The sequence below is a fragment of the Polypterus senegalus genome, chromosome 2 (genome assembly GCF_016835505.1).
Source record: "Polypterus senegalus isolate Bchr_013 chromosome 2, ASM1683550v1, whole genome shotgun sequence".
Lineage (NCBI taxonomy): Eukaryota > Metazoa > Chordata > Cladistia > Polypteriformes > Polypteridae > Polypterus > Polypterus senegalus.
In genome coordinates this window covers 99288877-99310651 of record NC_053155.1, presented here as the reverse complement: position 1 = coordinate 99310651, position 21775 = coordinate 99288877, and the positions used below count along the sequence as shown (strand labels likewise).

The 21775-nt window shown below is 40.1% G+C and overlaps 1 protein-coding gene across 2 annotated transcripts in view; it reads left to right on the top strand.

Moving 5' to 3' along the window:
- LOC120523191 (F-BAR and double SH3 domains protein 2-like) overlaps positions 1–21775 on the top strand; it is a 233679-nt gene that overhangs the window by 47209 nt on the left and 164695 nt on the right. The window lies entirely within an intron of this gene.

Here is a 21775-nt window from a genome sequence, read left to right as displayed (position 1 = left end):
TTTGCCTTTTATTAGTATAGATCTATTTATATAAAAAATATTTAGTAATTTATGTATAAAACATAATTGTAATCATTTTGAAAAAGAACCACAGTGGTACAGGGGAGGGGTACGTACTTTGGCTTAACAGATATGAGGAGGTTAGGATCAGGCAGCCAGATGTAAGGAATTAAATTATCACTTGACAGAACATTGGAAAGACCTGGAAAATTAAAGAAGGTTTTGAAGGTGTTGAGGAGGCTCACTCCAATTGGCAGTGTACGGGAAGTGTGTCCTAGATGGGTTTGACGTAAATACTCCATGGGCAGAAGGCCAGGATAGTGCCCCAAAGAAGTTATTTGGAATGTATATGTATGTATGTATGTATGTGTGTATTGTAAAAGACTGAGGAGGAGACAGCAAAAAGGTTTGGGGTTTTCCAGCCCCGTATATTGTAGACGATCCACAATAATATATGAAAAAACTGGTCAGAATTATAAACAAACAGTTCATAAGCGCGGTGCCGAATCATGGCGTCGCGGCCATTTTATGGAGGAGGAGCCGGAAGTGGAGGAAGGCTGAGAAGGAACCGTGAGGGAGGATGGGATCGATGACGTCAGGAAAAGATGGAGGAGGAAGGGCGGAAGTAACGCAGTGCGAGCAAACCCGGCTTATGGTGACGGAGCGTCTTTTTTCCTATGACAAAGCAGACCCAGGTGTGTTAAGATCCTTCCCCGGTCTCTTACTCGCGCGTGCGTGACAGTATGCATGTATGTATATATATATATATATATATATATGTATGTATATGTATGTATATGTATATATATATACATATGTTATCAAAACGTTTTTATTGGCTGAATATGGGGAAAATGTGGAGCGATTCTGTACTTCTTGTCCTGATTGTCAAATCATCTCTGCTTATAAACCCCCTTGGGTTTCTCCTATGCCTATTTTGGAAGACCCTTTCCAACAGGTGGGATTAGATATAGTAGGCTCTCTACCTAAGACTAAAAATGGGTATCAATGTATGCTTGTGTTGGTTGACTATGCAACGCAATATCTTGAAGTGGCTGCAATGAAAAAAGTCAATTCCTCCACTGTAGCCAAAGCTTTGTGTGAGATATTCACTCATATTGGCATTCCTTGAGAAATTTTAACTGATCAGGGCACACCTTTTACTTCTCACGTGATGAAACAATTGTGTGACAGCTTTGCTATTAAGAAATTGAGTACCACTGTGTACCATCCACAGACGAATGGTTTGACTGAATGATTTAACAAAACTTTAAAAAACATATGATCAGGTGAGTTGCTCATAATGATCCGACGTCTTGGGACTCTGTCCTGCCTTTTATTATGTTTGCGGTATGGGAATCGGTGCAGGCGTCCACTGGCTTGAGTCCACTCGAGTTGTTGTTTGGCAGGCATCCGCGAGGCATCTTGGATGTTGTACGAGAGGAATGGACAGGATTTGGGACAACAGCTCACGGGCCGAGCTTTGCAGATTGGGTAATTTCGTTGCAAGAAAGAATTTCTAAACTAACTTCTATTGCTGTGGAGCGACGTGAGCAGGAAACTCAGAAACATCTTTATGATAGACGCTGTAAGCTCCATGAAATTAAACCTGGTGATCGTGTTCTGGTACCGATTCCAACGGATCTGCACAAATTCTTAGCGAAATTAGGAACATATGGGGTTGGTAAATTACAAGGTTAGAATACCGGGCTGGCACAAACCATTGCAGATTTTACGTGTTAATCTTTTGAAGGAATGAAATGACCCACGTACACTTCTTTTGGCTGCTGCTGATGTTGCCATTGGTGACGATTTGACTGACTCACAAAAGACAGTTGTTATCTTTGATTGAACGGAACACTGATGTTTTTTCTGACTTGCCAGGCATGACTAATCTTGCATAACATAAAATCACTACTGAACCCAGTTGTAGGGTGCAGATGCGCCCGTATCGGACTCCGGAAGCATGACAGACTATTGTGCACAACGAAGTCAAAAAGATGCTGGCATTGGGTGTAATTCGCAAAAGTAAAAGTGACTGTTGCAGTCCGGTCGTATTAGTCCCAGAGCAAGGCGGCTCTGTTTGCTTCTGTATTGATTTTGGGCGCTCGAATAAAGTCTCAAAATTTGATGGTTATCCAATGCTTCATGTTGACGAACTGTTGGAAAAACTGGGTCAGGCATCCTATATCTCCACACTGTATCTCACGAAAGGTTACTGGCAAGTGCCTCTTGAGGCTGACAGTTGTGAAAAAACAGCATTTGTGATCCCTGATGGACTTTATGAATTTACTAGACTCATTTGGTCTTCATGGCGCACCTCTAACTTTCCAGCGTATGATGGACCAGATCTTGTTTCCTCATTCCGAGTATTCCAGGGCATATCTCGATGATGTAGTGATTTTCAGTAATGATTGGGAAACACATTTAGAACGTCTCCAGGCTGTCCTTGAAAGCTCAAGACAGGCTGGTTTGACAGCTAACCCAAAGAAGTGTAAATTGGGTATGTCTGAGACTCATTATCTGGGCTACTCCATGGGCAGGGGTTTACTCCAACCTCAATTCAGAAAAGTGGAAGAGATGCTTGCTTATCCACATCCAAAAACGCAGAAACAAGTATGTGCCTTTCTGGGGCTTGTGGGTTATTACAGAAGATTCGTCCCTGATTTTGTAAATAGGGCTGCTCCTCTTTCAGATCTTACTAGAGGCAGGAAAAACGCTCTGTTGTATGGACAGATGTTTGTGAACTTTGCCTTTTGTGATTTGAAAACTGCTTTGTCTTCATATCCAGATCTGCGGAATGCCGACTTCTCCAAGGATTTTGTTCTACAGACAGATGCAAGTGCATTTGGTGTAGGCGCCGTCCTGTCTCGGGTTCTTGATGGGGAAGAGCACCCTATCACATTTTTGAGTAGGACATTGCTTCCTAGGGAGTGTAATTATTCGACTATAGAAAAAGAATGCTTGGCAATAAAATGGGCTGTGGAAGTGCTTTGTTATTATTTATGGGGTCGAAGTTTCACATTAGTGACAGATCACGCTCCACTTCAGTGGTTATACCGTCGGAAGGAAACAAATTCTTGTCTCATGAGATGGTTTTTGGGTTTGCAACCTTACAGTATTACAGTGAGGCATCGACCCGGCTCTGAACATATTAATGCTGATGTCCTGTCATGCTTGTTTGAGCCTGGTTTGAAATGTTGCTTGATTCATGGAAATGTGAATAAAGCTGAGGGAGGGGATGAGCTGGGGGGTCTGATCGCACCCCTACAGGTTAAAAAAGACGCTGAAAGACTACCTCCACATTACTCCCTTGCTTGCTGGGCTTACTTGTGGCTGATCTATATATATATATATATATATATATACACATGTGTACATATACATATACATATACTATGGGGTGCCAAACAGGCAAATACATTGATTTTCAGAATATATAAAGTCAAAACTTGAATATATAAAGTCAGTGTTGGAATATATAAATTCAAAACTTGAATATATAAAGTCAGCGTCAGAATATATAAAGTCAGCGCTGGAATATATAAAGTGAAAACTTGAATATATAAAGTCATTCCCGAATATATAAAGCCAAAACTTGAATATATAAAGTCAGCGTCGGTATATATAAAGTTAAACTTGTTTCTGAATATATAAAGTCTAGTTAGATTTAGTCATCATTGCATAACTATTTCTTTACCATAGAAATTTAAAGACTAAATTCAACTTCCATTCCTACCAAAGATATTTCTGGGGACTAAATAGAATCTAGTTATATCCAAATTCGAGCTATTGAGCCGTCGCCTGCCTGCCTGAATAAGTCACCCTCGCTTCGCTCTTACTTTTTTACGTTCATTTAATCATGGCTAGTGGTGGAAAATTTATAAAATGGAAGGAGGATTACACCGAGTATGGCTTTACCAAAACAATTATTGATGGCGAATCGATTATTCATAAAGATTCAATTGGTGATCTGTTTTTCTTTGTTAACCTCATATTTTTTCATCCTTCTCAAACCAATTGGGTGCGAGGGTAAAATGAATCGGGAAACGCTGATCAATGTAATCGGTGTACCAGGAAATCATGCATTGACAGAAGTTCCCCTTTGCTTGGAATTGAAAGTGTTATTAAATGCATTATTTTTGAATGTGTTATGGAGCACATGCATCGAAGCTTCTCAGCTGTGCTTGTGCTAACAAAAGGAAACATTTTAAAAATAACGTAACACGATTGTCAATGTAACCTTTTGTAAGTAGTGCCTGGAGGATTCAGTTTGGAGAAACTCTACAGACAGCGTGTGTATTAACTTGTGGATTTTTCTGTGAGTATTTGGTAGCAGCGTCACAAAGTCACTTCTGTAAGACTGTGTTAGCTTCGGAGCTCAGCTCAGAGCAAAATGAGGTGAATGGGAGGGAGATGATGGCGTGACTCCCCCCCCGCTTAACTGTCAATCCCCGACAAACACAGTCTCGGAATTTGCATAAGCACAGCCCTTTACCTGCAATTTTAACTTAGTTACAAAGTGATCAAAACTCTCGTTTATATCCTGCGTCCTCTCATTAAACTTGTATCCCGCATTACCTATGGGCATGACAAATGCCAGCGGCAGCGTGTCTATGAACATAATTTAAAGTTTAGGTTTACACCGTGATAAAATGAATCGGGAAGCGCTGATCAATGTAATCGGTGTACCAGGAAATCATGCATTGACAGAAGTTCCCCTTTGCTTGGAATTGAAAGTGTGATTAAATGCATTATTTTTTAACGCGTTATGGAGCACATGCATCGAAGCTTCTCAGCTGTGCTTGTGCTTAGAAAAGGAAACATTTTAAAAATAACGTAACACGATTGTCAATGTAACCTTTTGTAAGTAGTGCCTGGAGGATTCAGTGTGGAGAAACTCTACAGACAGCGTGTGTATCAAAACTCTCGTTTATATCCTGCGTCCTCTCATTAAACTTGTATCCCGCATTACCTGTGGGCATGACAAACGCCAGCGGCAACGTGTCTATGAACTTAATTTAAACTTTAGGTTTACACCGTGCTTTGTTTCCGAAGTAGTAGCACTCATGAATATGGTTGTACAGTGGAACCTCGGTTCACGACCATAATTCGTTCCAGAACTTTGGTCGTAAACCGAGTTGGTCGTGAACCGAAGCAGTTTTCCCCATAGGATTATATGTAAATACAATTAATCCGTTCCAGACCGTACAAACTGTATGTAAATATGTAAAAATATGTAAAGATTAAGCACAAATATAGTTAATTACACCATAGAATCCACAGTGTAATAGTAAACTAATGTAAAAACATTGAATAACACTGACACAAAACACCCAGGCTCCCTGATCAGCTACACGAGCTGGCTCGCTCGCTCTCTCTCTGTAGCACACACACCACCAAAGCCCCTCCCTCCCTACCTGCCTCCCTCCCTACCTCAGATACAGGAGCAGGCTGGCTCACGCGCTCTCTCTCTCTCTGTGTAGCGCGAGCGCGCGCGCACACACACACACACACACACACCTATCCTCCCCCCATCCCTTCCCTGTCAGCTGCCCGTGCTCTCTCTGCGCTTGCTCGCTAGTGCTCTTTAATCTCTCTGTAGCACGTGCTCGCGCAGCATTTTTTTTAAAATGAGTTTTAAGCACAGCAGAAAAAAAAGTAACAAATCCAAAGCACTTGCAAAAACCAACTCACAAGCAAACAAAAAAGTCAGATTGCAGGAGATCACGCTATTAAACCTAAAGCCTGATCGCTGTAAACAATGTTTTTAAAATGAGTTTTAAGCACAACAGAAAAAAACATTGCACAAATCCGAACTTCATTTAAAAACCAACTCGCAAGCAACCAAAAAAGTAACATTGCAACAAATCACACGATGAAGTCCTCCATGTAAACAATTTTTAATGAGTTTTAAGCACAAGGAAAAAAGCGAACATTTGAAAAACAGAAATGTAACATCGCACCTAATCGCGCTATGAAAAACTCCATCTGTAAACCTTTCATGAGTTTTAAGCACAAGGAAAAAAGCGAACATTTGAAAAAAGAGAAAAATAACATTGCAACAAATCGCATTATGAACTAAAAAAATTACTTTTGAAAAATCCGTAATACAAAACCACCAAGAAAACTAACCTTGCATGAAACGAGTTCTGGCATGAAGTGTTTTCCTTCAGGTGTTTTCTCTCTTGTGATTTCTTGGGTTTCTGGTGCTTTTAGCTGTTTAGCTGGTGGGAGTGAAAGCCTCATGCAGCCATTCCAAAAAGAACGTTCTTGTGACCCTCCACATTACTGGCAGTCTGGCTTTGTTTACATTATGCTGCTTGAAAGCACGAGGGTTCTCAGATTGGTAAATGAGTAAACTGGTAAACATTTTTTCCACCTTTTGTAATTTCTTTCTTTACTTCGATTTCAATTTTCTTCAAAACTTTCTTCTGACCACTCTCCACTTGCTTAGAAGCCATAGTTAACTGCAAAAGCACACGAAATACTGTAGAGCACAAAGAGAGTGCACGTCTTATTGAAAACAATGAACAAGGAGCGGCTTTGCTTAAATGAAAAGCATGGCAGCTCTCTTTCTCTCTCAGGCTGCCTGTGGGGGAGGGATGGTTTGCTTGCACTACAGCCTACAGATAGGCAGGCAAACACATGCAGCAATCTCCTCCTCCCCCTTCCCAGCAGGCACGTGCTCGCTCGCTCTTTCTCTCTCTCTCTTTCTCTCTCTCTCTTTCAGCTCAGCTTGCAGGCAGGCAAGGGAACCTGGCTTGTTCGTATACCGAGTGTGTGGTTGTGAACCGAGGCAAAAGTTTGGCGATCTTTTTGGTCGTGAACCGGGACGTTCGTGAACCGAGGTTCCACTGTATATGTAACTCGCTCACTTATTATTGTTTCACTGCCTTCTCAATTATATAATACATGTTTTCTTCAGCGCTTTTTGGAGCGCTTTCTGGTTTTCTACGTACTGCGTTGACAGTCAGTTCACGTGATTGCGTGGGAGGCGTGATGATGTCACACGAAACTCCACCCCCCACGGCTTTCGAGCTCAACTCCATTACAGTATATGGAGAAATATACCTTCCAGTTATGACCATTACGCATAGAATTTCGAAATGAAACCTGCCCAACTTTTGTAAGTAAGCTGTAAGGAATGAGCCTGCCAAATTTCAGCCTTCTACCTACACGGGAAGTTGGAGAATTAGTGATGAGTCAGTGAGTGAGTGAGTGAGTGAGTGAGTCAGTCAGTGAGGGCTTTGCCTTTTATTAGTATAGATATATATAACCCCCAATCATAAAAAGTTGGGGCAATAAAGTATTCACCATTTCATAATGTCTCCTTTCCTTCTCACAACACTTAAGACATTTTGGCACTGAGGGTACCAAGCAATGAAGCATCATACGGGGTTGTCATTGTTGCATTTTTCATTTCAAAGTTCTCCATACATTTCTCTACTGGGGACTGGTCAGGAATGCAGGCACACACCAGTCCAGTGCCTGTACCCTCTTCTTCCGCAGCCATGCCTTTGTAATGTGTTCAGAATGTTGTTTTGCTTGAGAAATGCATAGAACTGGAAAAGATGTCATATTGAAGGCAGCAAGGCTGTAAGGTTTGAAGGTTATCTTAGAAGCAGCAGTTGTGCTAAAGGCTGAGCTAGAATCCCTAAGTTACATCTGGTCATAGCTTTGGTGTATTACCAATTAGATGTTTTTTGGGCAGTGTGCAGGAACATATAGACAGCATTAACTACTTTAATTTATAGGCAGTACATTATGTTAGTGGTGTTCTATTTAATAAATAGGACAGCCCAGTTCATCAGGTAAAACTTGTGAATTGTCAAATTTTCAAGAAAGATTCATAATAGCCCAAAAACAGAACCTTGGTTAGATGAGTCTATATAGTTATAGTAGGTTTATATAGGGTTATTCTGAAAATTGAAAGTACTGCTTACCGTTTGTTCAATGGCTGAAAGGTTACAGAAAATCTCATTTACTGATTAACAAACCTTTGAGTGTTTTTCCTGATTTTGAGCATATGTTGTTGCTTTTCCATTTTGAATATGTTCACTTAAATTTAAGTATCATTTTTCCTCCAGTTCTGCTTAGTTATTCTAATACATCATATCTAGATGTACAGTAGGATAAACAAGTACTGTAATATCTAGATGTACAGTAGGATAAACAAGTACTGTACTCCAAAGTTGTTTCTTCACAATCATGGTATAATATTAATTTGTTACATTAAATTGCATTCTAAAATAAAGCATATTTTTTAATTTAAAAAAAATTTATTCACGTCTTGAGATTACACATATATTGCAAAACCGCGTATCCATTTTGTTTTAAGTAGGATAAAGAGCAAAGCATTGTTATGAGAGTCAGACCACTTAAAATCATATGATTTGAGCATACATCTGTTTGTTATTACAAGCCATGGCGGAACATAACTGTTGAAGCAAAAGCAGGATAAAAAGCAGCTTGGATATAGGTGGGTGCAGGGTGCCAAAACTCTGCCCATGGCATCTGTAGTGAGCAGAGGGAACCTAGCAATAATCTTATACTTACTTTGAGAATATAGTGACAGTATTCTGTAGTAAAATGTATTTTTTCAGTAAACTTTTCCTGTCACAAGCACACCTCTGAAACGTGGAAGTCATGTTTTCTTGCATCAAAATCTTTGCTGTTTCAAAAAGGATGTACTGTATTTGGTATGTTTTAAGGCTCTTTCTCACAATGGGACCCAATACCCATTAGTATTATTTTATTTTATTTAATTTATAAAATATGCTTCACTTTAGAACACATTATATTGTAATCAAATGCTCTCTTGCCATGTGTTTTCCTACACTGAAGGTGCAATTCTCAAATACCAATTGCTCTTTACCCTCTTTAACAAACAAAGAAAACTACAGTTTTTCTTTTTTTGTCTTTAGACCAAATACTGATTGGTTTTTGAAGAGTAGTGAATCAAGCTAGTCATCCATGGCTGTAATTTTCAAACTGCTTAGTTTTATCAACCATCTAGTGTCAATCGGGTAAGAGTGTAACTTGTGGACAACTGGCCAGACATCTGATAATCAATTATGGCAATTAAACTCCACAGAATAAATCATGTGGTATTTGCTCTTAATAAAATAAAATAACCAGTGAAATCCCAAGAATGCACCATCTCACAGCAAGAAGCTGAAGCTCGCTCTGCATTATAAAAGAGACTTCAGGAAGTTTATATAAAAATAGAGAGTCCTTCCCGGCGGAGATCATGGTTTTAACAGAAGATAGGCATTTTGAACTAAATAATATGTTCTTATAAGTTATACTCTGTACTTGTAAGTCAGCATTGTTTTGTTAGTTTATAAGATTGTAGTTTTGTTAGGTGGGGGAACCAGTTATCTCTTATATATATTTCTCTTCTGGTTCGTCCGGCTTCCACTTCAAAACTGGTCCCGCCCACACACAGCCAACATGTCATTTATCGATTCCTATTCGTCCTCTTCCACAGATGACTCAACCTCCTGGACATGGACCATACTGTTTTAAAATACACGGGCAAATTTATCACCAGACCTCTCCACTATATGCTAACACTTCTACCTATCCAGGATATGAACAGTTGTATGTTTTTGTACGCTTACAAAATAAAGCAAACTGCATGCAGCAAAAATTTACTTCTCCAGCTAGATTCCATGCTCACAACAATCAACCCCTACGCTAAATCGTACAAACACATGCATGAAATCGCTCAGTCCAATCCAAGAACATGTGTACGAATGGTTTTCAAGGAAAACCATGGGCAGGATTTACGATGATACAATGCCCCGATATGTCGCACCGAGGTTGCAGCGATTTTTGTTGGAGAAGATGGCGAACCCCCTGCCAAAATAGACATTTGCATCTATCCCAGAGGCAACTCCTGTAAACAGATTTTCACACTCAATATGAATTGCGATCCTATGGTTTACCCACTTTCATTCCCTTACGGAAACATTGGCTGACAGAAAGATTTTCCAGATAAAAGAACCGCCAACCGAATCAGGCTTACTCAATGGCAATTTTACCCGTACAGATCAATGAGGAATACATTTAGTATTTTGCACTCAAGCGGCAAACTATTCCAACAGTGCGTCGTAGATGCGTATGTTAAAACAGAGGGCGTGCATCTCAACTATCTCAGATTACATCAACAAGATCTGCATGTGGAAAAGTACAAAGGACTATCAGATGCACTGCAAGCAAAGACTGAAAATAACGTATGTGTAGGCAAAATGATCATATTACCGTCCGCATTTCCAGGAAGTCCAAGATACATGCAACAAAACTATTATTGTACGTGGCTTTTTCTACGGTTAGATCTTTCGACTCATTATCTGTCGTCTCCAGCAAAACACCTATTCAAAACTGCGCCTTTCAAGAAGTATTTCTTTCTTCTTGATTTCTGAATTCCTTTCTCACTATTTTCTGTTCCTATTCTTACACCGCGGTATACTACGGCGGGCGTCGACTAGTTTAAAAATAACAGTGCTAGTTAATCTGCCTGACAGTTTCTTACTTTAGAGGCTGAAAAATGCAAGATATTATATGTTACTGCCACAGACTAATGTCTGTATTCTTTGTATATCTATCAACATTTGTCCAAAATGTAGTCCCATTAGTTTTTGTTTTAGGTGCTTGATAAGGGAATTTATAGGGATTGATGAGCATTTAAATAAAAAATTACAATTCTGTGATTTGAAGTTGCACCCCAACCATACAGGAATGGTATAATTTAGCACTCGTCTTTCTGCCAATACTAAAGTGAGGCAATATTTGAAATCTGCATGTTGTGAAAGTTAAACACTGCCTACTTTTTCCATCAGTGTGACTTTTTGATGAGTCGGATATTTAAATTGCACTGGATTTTTTATATATGTGCATCTACATTTGAACCTGCATAGGATGCAAGTTTTTTTTTATGATACATCAACAGTTTACCTCTGTTATATTTTTCCATGACGTGAAGCCAAAATTTTTCACTTAAGTCAACATTACACATGCCTTTAAAGTTCTTCCTGTCCATTTGTTTTAATCAGTCTTCTTTTGAAATAGAGGGATTGTGTTTAACCATTAAATGGACGAGTAGCATTAGTAATAAATGTGCAGTTTACATATATATTTTTCAAATAAACAAATACATTTAAAGGGAACCGTAGCCTTCTATATTGTCTTGGGTATAAAAATAATTTTAAATTACTTAAAAGAGACAATTTAGTATATCCTGCAATCATGGCAGAACAGCATATTTTTAGAAATTGAAAAGTAAACAATCACTGCTCACATAAGCTGTCCTGACTAATAGCCTTACTGTGGTAACACAGATAAACAGAGCAGAGTAAGTATTCTGAGGGTTGTGATATAATGTTTCACTTAACCTGAGTTTAAGAATTTTGCTTTGAAAATAAAACGAGTGCCATAATAACGTACTCCAAGCATGCTTGGCAGATCTTTACTATTGGGGATAGGGTACTATAAAGTCTATATCACTAGGTTAAAAAAATTGTGCCATTAACAAGAAAAATTATCATTTATCACTACATTTTATATATTATAGTACATTTTATTTTTACATTTTTGTTTATTGTGTTACTTTCCTATATTTTTCACTCTTTTTTTGCTTTCTTCCTTTTTATTTCATTATTTTGAGAATAAAACTGTCAAAATGAATTTTAATAAACCTGTTGCTTAAGAAGTCTACTTTTAATGGATACAGTAAAGGTGAGCTGCAAAGCAGTGCATCAAAACTTGTTTAGGCAGTTTTCATAATGTGCATTTCAAGGTGAACACGTGTACTGTAGGCTTGTATTCATTGGTGTTTATTAATACTTTATATGTTGACAGTATAGCCATTAGTGAGGTTCAAGTCAATTGGCTGGTGATCTAAATTTGGCCAATTTTCACAACAAATAACTTGATTGGTGACAAGTAAATAGATTTTTTTGAGCTTCTGCTTTTCTAGGCTTTACAGTAATTTAGTTGTACTGCTCCTTTAGGTGAGGTATTATGGTAGCTGAACAAGCAAACAATTTTTTTTCTGCAAACGTCCTGTAAACTGAGAGCAATAAGGCAGAACAAAAACTTGTATCCATTTAGCCAATCCTGTAATATGAAGTTGGTGATTGGCATTGGACCCAAAAAAACCTGATTTAAATAAATATTTATTTAGCAAATTAATATTTGCTGCAAACTTTACTGGCTATAGTGGTGCATGGAAACACTAGCCTATATTTAGACGAGTATTTTTTCTAATGCTTTTTGCAGAGAAGAGTCAACACTAATCAACGACTACTCCTAAATACTGTTTCAAGATGGTATTAGATATCTTTATTATAATGGTGGTGATATCAAGTGTTACTACAGGGCAACATGAAGGGAATAATAATTTGGAAGAGTTGGTAACAATGATTGGTGCATATTTGCAGCTCTAACCATAATGGGTTATGTTCAAGTAACTAATGAATCTTCAGCCTTAATTTCAATGCTGAGATTTATAGGGCATGTCTAATATTGGAATGTATAGTGGATCAAATCAGAGTTGTAGAATGATAAATCTAAAATGTCTGTGTTTTGCAGTTGTTTTATTTATCCTTGAAATTTTAAACTGGACTTTTCATCACTGTTTGATCAATAATTCATGTAGAAAATGCACAGACCTTGAAAGAGGCATTTTGTTAAATTTAACATGTATTTGAAAACTTTAAAGTAGAAAGTACTGTATAGATATAGCTACACATTCCCTAGTTGATGTATGTTAGAATGAAGGCTGTCTTTCAGAAAAGATAGTTTTGTTTAATTTGATCAGTATCCTTGCTTGAGCCCCCTCACTTAAACTCACTTTAACACTAGAATCCCTTAATGCCTGACCACCTAAAATTCCTCAGCTTCTTTTTGTTTTGCAAATGTGTCAGTCAGCACAAGCAGCTTGCTATCCCATCCTCTGCCGATGCAGCTGAAGTGAGATGCAAAATTACATATTGATAGTAACATGTAAATTGAATAATTTCTTTTTCTTTGGTTATATTCTTGAATAAAGGCACATTTGTTTTGTTATACCTTTTGTGAAAGTGTTTATTTGGTATTTGAACTTCAGTCTTCACACATTATACATTTCATCCATCCATCCATCCATCCTCTTCCGCTTATCCGAGGTCGGGTCGCTATGGCAGCAGCTTAAGCAGAGAGGCCCAGACTTCCCTCTCCCCGGCCACTTCTTCCAGCTCTTCCAGGAGAATCCCAAGGCGTTCCAAGGCCAGCCGGGAGACATAGTCCCTCCAGCGTGTCCTGGGTCTTCCCCGGGGCCTCGTCCCCTTTGGACATGCCCGGAACACCTCACCCGGGAGGTGTCCAGGAGGCATCCTGATCAGATGCCCGAGCCACCTCATCTGACTCCTCTCGATGCGGAGGAGCAGCGGCTCTACTCTGAGCCCCTCCCAGATGACTGAGCTTCTCACCCTGTCTTTAAGGGAAAGCCCAGACACCCTGCGGAGGAAACTCATTTCAGCCGCTTGTATTCGCGATCTAGCAGCCGGCTATTCCATCTCCCCACCGACTTAGAACATGCACGAATTTCTCACAGCTCATGCCTTGATTATCTGGGAGTGAAGTGGAGTTTTAGAGTGTAAATAATAGATTGTTATTTGGAACACACGCATTTTATATGTGTTCCGTTTCTACAGTAATCTGTGTAAACACAATGTTAAAACAGAAACTTTTTCATATTTTAGTAATAAATGTTACAAAATATAGACATAAACTATAAAATGTGTGAAGCCGGACAGCCAAAGATCAAATAAACACTTTCATAAAAGGTTCAAGAGTTTCACAACAGCTTTCGTGGCGTACTGGTAAGATTTTGTCACTTAGAGCGCAGCAGACTTGCTGTACCTCAAGAGATCCCAGTTCGATTCCCCGTTAGAGAGAAAATCTATTTATTTATTTTTAACCTTTGCCGTTCTGCCTGCCTGAACTCCCTGTCTATCTATATACAGTGGTGTGAAAAACTATTTGCCCCCTTCCTGATTTCTTATTCTTTTGCATGTTTGTCACACAAAATGTTTCTGATCATCAAACACATTTAACCATTAGTCAAATATAACACAAGTAAACACAAAATGCAGTTTTTAAATGATGGTTTTTATTATTACGGGCGCCTGTGTCTGTCTCTCTCTCTCTCTGTGCGCGTGTGGGCGCCTGTGTCTCTCTCTCTCTCTCTCTCTCTCTCTCTCGTGTCTCTGTCTCTCTCTCTCTCTCTCTCTCTCTCTCTCTCTCTCTCTCTCTCGTGTGTGCGTGTGGGCTCTTGGCGTGTGGGCACTTGTGTCTCTCTCTGTCTCTCTCTCGCGCGTGTGTGGGCACTTGTGTCTCTCTCGCGCGCGTGTGGGCGCCTGTGTCTCTCTCTCCCTCTCTTTCTCGTGGCAGCTTGTGTCTTGTGTGAAGCCTGTGTAGCCTGTGTCTCTCTCTCTCTCTCTCTCTCGCGCCTGTGTGTCTCTCTCTCTCTCTCTCTGGCGTGCGTGTCTCTCTCTCGCGCGTGCCTGTGTGTCTCTCTCTCTCGCGCGTGCCTGTGTGTCTCTCTCTCTCGCGCGTGCCTGTGTGTCTCTCTCTCTCTGCGTGCCTGTGTGTCTCTCTCTAAGCGTGCCTGTGTGTCTCTCTCTCTCGCGCGTGCCTGTGTGTCTCTCTCTCTCGCGCGTGCCTGTGTGTCTCTCTCTCTCGCGCGTGCCTGTGTGTCTCTCTCTCTCTGCTGCGCGTGCCTGTGTTCTCTCTCTCTCTCGCGCGTGCCTGTGTGTCTCTCTCTCTCTCTCGCGCGTGCCTGTGTGTCTCTCTCTCTCTCTCGCGCGTGCCTGTGTGTCTCTCTCTCTCTCTCGCGCGTGCCTGTGTGTCTCTCTCTCTCTCGCGCGTGCCTGTGTGTCTCTCTCTCTTGGCGTGCCTGTGTGTCTCTCTCTCTCTCGGCGTGCCTGTGTGTATGCGTGTGTCTCTCTCTCTCGCGCGTGCCTGTGTGTCTCTCTCTCTCGTCTCGTGCCTGTGTGTCTCTCTCTCTCTCTCTCTGTGTGTGTCTCTCTCTCTCTCTCTCTCTCGCGTGCCTGTGTGTCTCTCTCTCGCGCGTGCCTGTGTGTCTCTCTCTCTCGCGCGTGCCTGTGTGTCTCTCTCTCTCTCTCTCTCTGCCTGTGCCTGTGTCTCTCTCTCTCTCTCTCTCTTGGCGTGCTGTGTCTCTCTCTCTCTCCTCTCTCTCTCGCGCGTGCCTGTGTGTCTCTCTCTCTCTCTCTCTCTCGCGCCTGTGTGTCTCTCTCTCTCTCTCTCTCTCTCTCGTGTGTCTCTCTCTCTCTCTCTCTCTTGGCCTGTCTCTCTCTCTCTCTCTCATGTAGCGTGATCTCTCTCTCTCTCTCGCGCGTGCCTGTGTGTCTCTCTCTCTCTCGCGCGTGCCTGTGTGTCTCTCTCTCTCTCTCTCGCGCGTGCCTGTGTGTCTCTCTCTCTCTCTCGCGCGTGCCTGTGTCTCTCTCTCTCTCTCGCGCGTGCCTGTGTGTCTCTCTCTCTCTCTCTCTCTCTCATCTTGTATCCTGTGTCTCTCTCTCTCTCTCTGTGGCGTGCCTGTGTGTCTCTCTCTCTCTCTCTCTCGTGCCTGTGTGTCTCTCTCTCTCTCATGCGCGTGCCTGTGTGTCTCTCTCTCTCTCGCGCGTGCCTGTGTGTCTCTCTCTCTCGCGCGTGCCTGTGTGTCTCTCTCTCTCTCTCTCTCTCTCTCTCTCGCGTGCCTGTGTCTCTCTCTCTCTCGCTCTCTCTCTCTGCGCGCCTGTGTGTCTCTCTCTCTCTCGCGCGGGCGCCTGTGTCTCTCTCTCTCTCCGCGCCTGTGTCTCTCTCTCTCTCGTCTGTGTCTCTCTCTCTCTCTCGTCTCTGTCTCTCTCTCTCTCACTGTGTCTCTCTCTCTCTCTCTCGCGTGTGTCTCTCTCTCTCTGTGTCTCTCTCCTGTGTCTCTCTCTCTCCTCTCTCTCTCGCCTGTGTGTCTCCTCTCTCTCTCTCTCCCTGTGTGTCTCTCTCTCCCATTATCCAACATTTTTGCTTATCCGACATTCTGCCGGCCCGTTTATGTCGGATAAGCGAGACTCTACTGTATTTATTTATCATCTCCAAAGTTTTTCAGATATTGAATCTCCTGGGTCAAAAAAGAACCAAATTACTTTCTATGGTGTATTTTCTAAACAAAATAAATACATAAATGAATTATTTAATTAAAATAAATAAAATGATAAAAAAAATAACTTGCCTGATATTTTCTTGTACATCCCTACCACACTTTCAATGCTTGCATCATCTTTTAAAGAATTATCTAGTAAATGGGAGACAGAATAAGAACCCATTCTAAATTAATAAGTACATGATATTAAAAGTTAATTGTTTGTATAATAATAATAATACTTACACACTGTGATGCAAACATATCGACATTTGTGCTAGCTCTAAGAAGATAAATTGTTCAGTATATGGCTGTCACATTTCAGTTTAATTGTAAATGTTCACAGATGTTATGGATGCCAAAAAAATTCTTGTGATTTATATTACATTTTAAGTACTAAGGTGCATAGAATGTGGCCTAAATTTTCCCATTGGAAAGGGAAGCTTGTGGCTGGAATCTAGTCCACTGATTCAATTCCTCTTCTTAGACTATGTTAGACCTGTTGCCTGTAGTTATGGCAATAAAATGCTACTTACATATCCCCAAGGCAACTAAGGCTTCTTTCAAGCCTAGAACAATGTCTCCACCTGTTTAATGTGATGGGAAATATGATGTTTGCAAGCAGTGACTTTTGAGTTCTAATTCACTGTTCATGTAGTGCATCATTAATGGATGCAAGGCTCGGCCATTCTGCTTGATCACAGGTCTGTGTTTGTTGAATAGTATTCTAGTTTGCTATATCAGATTCAATTTTACCTTTGTTTTTGCTTTGCCATTCATGAATGGCAGTTTGTGAGAAGTAGTTGTGAGAAGCAGCATATATCTTTGGTTGATTTTATTGATTAGTTTCTGAACCTTCTTTGCTGGCAGCATATAAGGACACCATGTCTTTTGAAAACTAATATGTAGCAGCTTCTGAGATTTTTATGTTTCAGCATTTTCTTATGTGGCATAACATTCAGATAAACATTGTTTGGTTTGGCTTTTGGCTACAGCATTTTTACTTCAAGTTACCTTTTTTGCAATGCATTCATTGTAGAGTTCTACATATTTGTTGTCTGTGATGCTGATATAAATTTGTGTTTCTATGCAGCACAACTTTTAAATTTACATATTTTGTAAATACCTCTTGTCTGATTGATGTCTTTGCGGTCTATTCCAAAGCACTGCCAAATGACAGAAGTCATTTGCGAATAATCCTGAAGTCTGCAATATACTAAATGGAGCAAAATAATTGGGGATGTGTTCATTAATATGTGTTATATAAGGATGCCACAATCACAGAACTTTTGTATTCAATACCAATACCAGTGAAATTTGACAATACTTTTTGATACCACGGCAAAACAGAAATCCCATTCAATTGCTTTTTATTAAACTAGGTCCGGTTATTGAAGTGAAAGATATTGTATCTTTTTCTGTAATGCATTGTAAAATATATAAATGCTAATAGTAACATAAGCTTTAAAATACTGGTATATCCAAGTAGTTACCTAGCTATAATATAAGTAAACAAGTATTGGCATTCATAAATCTCAAAATACAATGCAAGGCTTAAATTTTAATTTATAGCAGACATGGGAATCCCCACAGTGAATCAAAAATGGTATTTATAGTCTTAGGGTTAGCATAGGGTTAATAAAGAATGATATCAGGACTACCTGATTTATCTTAGAATATGCACATTCTAAATGTATTCTCACATTTTCTGTCCGTCCTGTAACCAAAAACTACTGCTTAAAATCCATACTAAATTTAAAACTTCACACATTTTACATATGTATTATTGAATTAGTGAGTTCCAATATAATTCCAGATATTTCCATTTAAATCAACTGTTTAAAGTTATTTTGGTAACATATGCTTTTAAAGTTTGATTTGTCAGTGAACCAATTAGAAAGGCTTGTAATATTTGCTACCATAAGATTTAGATTTGCATCATTAACTGGTTAAAAATATTACTAAAGAGTGGTACTTAAAGGATGAGTCACCATAATTTAAATGTCAAATATCAGAATCTCATGATGTTTTAATTTTCCAAATGTGTCCCTCTCTTTTTCTTTATTTTTTTTAAACGTTTGTGCTATCTTTAAATCTTCTTGTGTGAAATCAGACTTGTCAGTTTTACATGAATCCTTTACAGGCAGTCCCCGGGTTACGTACAAGATAGGGACAGTACAAGCAGGCTTGCTATTGAGAATGAATGGGGGCGGCAAGGGGCAGTTCACCACCTGCTCAACACACAGTCCCCTCCACTTGCATATAGTATGCTGCCTGCAGCGTCCACCCACCAAGAATGAACAGGGTGCAGACAAAGTCGGGTAGTGAATCACCCACCACTGCCCCCATTCAACAGGCAGCCACCCGAGGCACACTAGAATGCTGCCCCCTGCTGCCCCATTCACCCTCAGTGGCCTCTGTTCAGCCACAACCGGGTCACCGATTGCAGCATCACCAGCCACCCACCGAGAACGAACAGGGCAGCCATTCGAGAGACATTGCAAGGCTGTGTGTTGGGCAGACAGTGAAACGCCCCCTTCACCCCATCCAGCCTCCATCCAGTCAGGAGCAGTGGCTGCGGTAGTGTGGTGGGCAGGCAGTGAACCGCCCCATCAAGCCTCCGTCCTGCACAGGAGCGGTAGCTGTGGCCCCTGTGACTATGGACCCCGGGTCACCGCTTGCCGCGCACCCAGCCACCCATTGAGAATGAATAGGGTACTGCCCCCCCCACCACCCCATTCATGAACCGGAGCCGCCCCAGGGACACTACACTGCGTGAGCAGTGAAATCGCCCTCTCCTCCAGCCTTCGTTTAGCCACTGCTTGCAGCATCCCCAGACAGAAGATGATGTAGCGGCAGTTACTGAGGAGCCTGCGTCGCATCCCCCAGACAGTCGTATGTCGGATGTCCGTAACTTGGGGACTACCTGTATTTCAGAACTTTTTCAAAACTTGCTTATGGCTGTGTACAAATCAAGAAATTGAAAATTACTTGGTCTGTTATTACCTACACTCAATAAATATATAACTCTGAGACAGCACAAAGTACCATTCAAATATTCAAATATGTGATGTGTGCTAGTACTTAAGTAAAAGAATTAACATTAGTTTGCTTTCAAACATCAAATGAAAGACATTTATTCAGTGTTTCATATTTATCAATGCAGCATGAAGTTTTGTTTTTCCCACAAACTGTTTGTTTCAGCAATTATGCATCTCTGTTAATAAAGTACATATCGTGTTAGTAGGGAAATGTGCCTTGTCCTTCAAAGAAATGAAATACTAAACATGTTTTATTTTGGTATTAACAAACAGAGCAATTTATGTCAAATTCGGTGTAGACAAGCCAAGTAGCCACTTTTTTGGAAACTTGTATCAATGTTTACTTGATTCATCTGTTGTTTCTGCTGGCAGCCATATCACCTTCCAATATGCTTAACTATTCATGCATGTGAGTCGCACATGAGCACGACCCAGAACTACATACGCCAGTTAGAAAATGAACAGATATCTGGCCTGCTAGATAGCTGTACAAGTGCTTACTACAATCCGAGAATGAATTTGAAGCTGCCATTTATTTATCGGGGCTATGAAGACTCTATTTAAAACTTATTAATCCCATTATCTTTTCAATTCCTCCTGCAAATGTGTGATGATAAAAGTTAAATGATTACCGTAGATCCCGTTATATAAGCCGAGAATTTCGTCCTAGATTTTTGGCTTGGAGTTTGGGGGTCAGTTTATACAACGAGTATCGTTTCAGATTCAAGATTTCCAGCGTAATGCCGGTTTTGCCAATGAATACGGAAGTAAATAATGACGAAACCACAGAGCCATCTTTCAGATGAAGAAGTAACTTTGCATGCCGGTACTTTAAATTAAATAAAGAATTTATTCAAAAAAGTGTTTTAGTTGTTGATTTTATTAATAAAATTTATAATAAATTATCGGGAAGTTTAAAATAACATTTTTTGTTTTGATTTACGGCCAACATCTTGCGTTACGACCCGGATGTGGTCACCTGTATCCGCTTGTGCGATTGTAAGCAAACAACCGAGAGCGTTAGTAGCGTCAGTCAGAGCCCAGATACATGTGTTTGTGAATGTAATTTTGGTCATTGCAGTGATTTACCTATATATATAATTCATTAAGACCATGCAAGCAAGACACATAATTGCCAAGGAAGGAAGAGAAGGTAAAGAAAGCGATCACAATCGAAACGAAGATGGACATTGTGTGGAAATATGAGAGTGCTGTTCGTGTGACCGATCTCGCTAATATGTACAGCATGTCGAAATCCACCATCTCGACAATTTTACAAAGAAAAGATTTGCATAACGAGGCTCCTACTAAACAATAACCACCGTCCGTTTCATTCTCCTCCTCCTCCCTTCCTGCAGCCCAAAGATGTCATGAAATTTAGAAAATTTTGCTTGGAGAAGGGGGTCGGCTTAAATACCAGTCATCGGCAAATACATGTAATTTAGTAGGTAGAGAAGGGGGTCGGCTAATATACTGAGTCGGCTTATATTCCGGGATCTACGGTACACCTCATTTTATCAGTAATGCTTTTTTTGCCCTCAAAGTACATACAAATCGGTTCACAGGTGTGTCATCTTTAACATGTTTTACCAAATTTTAACTTGGGATAAAAGTGACCATAAAGCAAGAGTTTGTGTTGTTTTTTACAGACATGACTTCTGTTGCCTTTCTTTTCAACCTGTGTTGATGCTGTGGTTTATTAGTGTCTCTGTTATGCTAGATTATTTTTATTTATTTATTTATTTATTTTTACTAAAATCTCATTTTGATGTTTGGTTATTTGATCGTTAGTGCTGAGTGAGATGGTAGCACTATTGGCACACTGCTGTTTTATCGATTCAGTAACCTGGGTTGTATTCCCACACTTTCTTACTGTCTATGTAGATTGCATATTATTGTGTTTCCTTTGGTTTTTCTCTGGATATTCTGGTTTTCCTCCTACAGCCCCAAAAAGTATTAAGTGGCTCATGGGAAAATGTGTGTTTACCAAGTATGCAATATTATGCAAATGTTTTCCTCCCACATGTGTAATGTTAATTTCTGAATCCAAATTGGAATTGTATATGTAAGTTTAGAAGTGTGGATAAGTTTGGGCTGTAAAGAATGAAAACACATACAGCGGTGATTCCTGCTTCATACACTAAAATACCTGAAAAGACTCTAGTCACCCCATAACTCATAATTGGATTAAACTGGTTTGACAATGCTATCCTGCTACCAATGGTCTGTTTGGGACTAATCTGACAGTAATAATTTGTGATGTGTTTTGAATATATATGCTTGGGAAATGTTTCATTTTTAGCTTTTGCTTTCCTGACAGTCAAATGCTAATGGAATTCATTTTTTTACATTCTCATTTCCTGTCCCAGTTATCATTAAAAATACCCAGCAGATGAGTTTTTGGCTCTACAAGTAAAAATACCCAGCAGTTTTTGGCTGTATAAGTAACATTCCTCGAGAACTGGTGTGACTTGTTTTTCTGCAGAAAGTTGAACATATGGGAGAAATATAATCAGTGCATGTTTGCGTTTAAAGCATTGACTTATTGAGT